Here is a 3,966-nt window from a genome sequence, read left to right on the forward strand (position 1 = left end):
TGCCAAATTGATGCAAAGTAAGTATGAAAATGGGAGAACTAACTTACTTTCCTGGTTTACAAGTTAAGCAAGTTAGTGATGGAATATTCATTAGTCAAACTAAATATATTCATGATCTTTTAAAGAAGTTTGATTTAATGGATTGCACATCTGCAAAAGTTCCTATGGCCACTGCAACTAAGCTTGAATTAAACACTACTGAAAATTCTGTGGATATTTCAAGTTACAGGGGCATGGTTGGCTGACTTTTGAACTTAACAGCTAGTAGGCCAAATATAATATTTTTTACTTATTTTGTGCTATATTTCAGGCTGATCCTAGAGAATCTCACATAGTAGCTATTAAGAGAATTTTCAGATACCTCAAGGGAACACCAAAACTTAGCATTTGGTACCCTAGAGATTCTGGTTTTGATCTAACTGGTTATTCAGATGCAGATTATGCAGGTTGTAAAATAGACTAAAAAAGCATAACAGGAACTTGTCAATTTCTAGGGAACAAGCTTGTGTCCTGCTTCAGTAAAAAGTAAAATTCAGTTTCCACTTCTACAGCTGAAGCTGGATATATTGCTGCTGGTACTTGCAGTGCACATATTTTGTGGATGAAAAACCAATTGTTGAACTATGATCTACAAGTGGATAGAATTCCCATTTTCTATGATAACAGAAGTGCGATTGTGCAGCATTCAAGAACAAAGCACATAGACATCAAGTACCACTTCATTAGGGAGCATGTGATGAATGGTTGTTGGTGAGACTGCGTAGCGGTATGAAAAGTTACGTGATAACTCAATACGATAACAACACTATAACAGGACAGGGTAACAATACTATGGCTACACAAGAAATCAGGAAGAATAAAAACAAGACAAATATAAAGAATCGGAAGATTAGAAGAAGGATGGAAGTCTATTTACAGGTCACTGAAAGAAGTTTATTAATATGTTCATGCCTCAGTGAAGAATATAGGTTAAAAACTTTCAGGGTTTCAGAAATGATGAAGATTCAGTGTAGAAGTGCTACAAGAAGATTTCAGTGTATTGGCATTGATAGAAGATAGACAGTGTATGAAGCATAGGAATCTGAAGAATTGAAGACATGGTATAGACAGAGGTTAAAGAAGGCAATTGCAGTCTTGAAGCTATACTCACTGACAGGAGTTTATTTATATGTTTAAGCATTGGTGAAGAACAGTGAATGAAGTATTCAAGATTGTAGTAATAATGAAGATGTTGTCTAAAGTACCAGAAAGGATTCCAGTGAAAGTACTTTTTTTATTGACAATCAGTGTTAGAAGCAATGGATATTCAACCAATCTGTATCAACTCAGAAACACAAGACAAGTTGAATTAGGTTCTCTCAATGCTAGTTGTTTGTGAACCAGACCAGTGCACCAAACATCAGTATACAAGAAGGGATTTTAATTCAGTTACAAAATAAAGTGTTGATACAGTGAAAAATGGCAAAATAGAAGCAAGAATATTCTAAGACAGAATACTCTTCTCTCTAGTCGCCATATAGTAGACTTTATGGTCGCCACAGAACTGGTCACCATAGAGAAATTACTCTAAGGCACCAACTGGTCGCCATAGAGAAGTTACTCTAAGGAACCAACTGGTTGCCATAGAGAATTACTCTAAGGCACCATAGTGGTTGCCATAGAGAATCTCTAAGGCACCAGTGGTCGTCATAGAGCTTGGTCGCCACAGATGAGAGAACACAGATGCTAATCGCTATAGAGCACTAGTGGTCGCCAAAGAGCTTCACCAGTCGCCATAGAGCTCAACCAATCGCCATAGAGCAACACAAGGCTACTGGTCACCATAGAAGAGCAAAAAGAGAATGTTCAGTCGCCATAGAGCACTTGGTGAATGTTCAGTGAATCAATGCAGCAATTCTTAGATTTGTGTGGACACAGAAATGCCACCTGTCTTAAGAAAATTTAAAGTCTACACAGAGAAGCAGAATAAATAACAATCTATACAGATATTGTTAAGAAGTTATGTTCATCTTCTCTCTCATAGGAGGTGATGAAAATAAGAAACAAAGAGAATACAGAGAAGCTCAACACATTGATATCCGTTTAACTTCTCACCGGAGAAACGTTATAATGCCCGATTTAACTCTTGTATATTCATACGGGCATTATAATCGTTATCCGGTAATTAAATCCTTAGACAATAAAAAGCTAGATTATTGTATAGGATTTAATTTGTAAATCTTTGTAGAAGCTAAGAACTTTGTTGTTCTTAGATTGTAGCCGGTTAATTTATTTACCGGAGTGTAGCAACACCCCTCACGGATTTATATATGAATATATACTTCCCCGAATATCTTGTGTTCCTCGTTTTATATTCCCAAACACTATTCACCTCAAGAACACATAACCACTAACCGAGCACTAAATATATATCCGCTAAAGATTCAAAAGAATTTTTTTTAATTTAGTGATTATCGTATTCAACCCCCCACCCTTCTACGATAATTCGGGACCTAACAATTGGTATCAGAGCTTGTTGATCGATATACAGATCAGATCCGGTGTGTCAGCCCAAACAGTCAAGTTCTCATATTTTCAGATTTTTTAATTTTCAAAAATTATCAACACTTGAGATTTTTGAATTTTAAATAATTTGGACTTAGCCATAATTTTTATTTTTGGGTTATTTATTTTTCCATAAAATTTAAAATTCTTAAATTTAAATTTTTCTTAAATAATAATTTTTATTTTATTTAATTTTTATGAAAATTTGAAATTCTGGAAAATTAGATTTTATGTAAATATTAATTTTTGACAAATTTATTTTCTAAGAAAATTAAAAATATTGAAAATTTAAATTTCTCTTAAATATTAAATTAAGGGTACTCAAGGATTGGTAGAGTCAGGATTCCTCCGGGCTTTTAAAGTGGATTTTAATCTTTTGAAGAAATTTTTCTCGGAGATTTTAAGACAACTCTATGATTCCAGATTATACAATCACACAGTGGTTTGTACCAATGCTATATTTATCCGGGAATCAATGAGATCAAACATGCAGGAATTATGGATGTCAGAGAGAATAGTGGGAATAAACAGATATCTCAGTTATATGCAGTAAAGTTGGAATCTCAGGACAGAATGTAAGAGTTACTGATTGCTGAATCAGAAGAAACTCAGGTAAAAGTACTTGAGGGACTGGACGTCAGGGCAGTGTTTCACTTGTCAGGGAAGTTTGGTCGCATCAAATTCACAAGGAGTACATAAGCTATATCCAAGGATCAAGCCTATCTATTCTGAAGCATAGATTCTGACAGATTCAGTTCAAGAGGTAGTTACAGACTGAGGTTGGGATATAAATCAGATTTGATAGCTATAGGTTTGACAAGCAATATGTGTCAAATAACTATTAGGGGTTTTTCTACAACAGAAGAAGAAGCTTGACAAACAAGGATGAGTAGGGATTCAGTTGAAGAGTTGAGATAAAGGTGGAATGTTTTCTTAGGAAAGCAGCCAGTCAAAACTTATTATGCACGGGAAAGAGTTGGGATGGATCAGATGACGAGAATAATGAATATCTTGCTTCCATAGCAATCTCTCATGATGGTCCAACTCACACATCTCAGGTTTCAAATTCTTGAACCACTGCAATACTTTGCTCTCAATATTCAATGCATGATAAGATCATAATATTTAAATGTTTAACACTCACACAAGCATGATAGCATCACACATAGATAATGTTGAACTAGTTCACTAGATTATTTTTCTGGTAACTAGGATAAATGTTTAACTTGTGCATATTACTTTAGATGATCTTAAATATGTGATTGAATATTTGTTGAACATGATTAATTGCTTTAGTGAGATATATATTTTCTAGCACTTAAGACCTTTGTTTTTGCTTATTCTCTGTATCCTATTATAATATGATTTGCTCATTTTTTCTGAATTGTTTGTTAAAATATGTTAGTTTATAATTGGATTGAG

This window comes from Apium graveolens, unplaced genomic scaffold (genome assembly GCF_009905375.1).
Source record: "Apium graveolens cultivar Ventura unplaced genomic scaffold, ASM990537v1 ctg3933, whole genome shotgun sequence".
NCBI classification, from domain to species: domain Eukaryota; kingdom Viridiplantae; phylum Streptophyta; class Magnoliopsida; order Apiales; family Apiaceae; genus Apium; species Apium graveolens.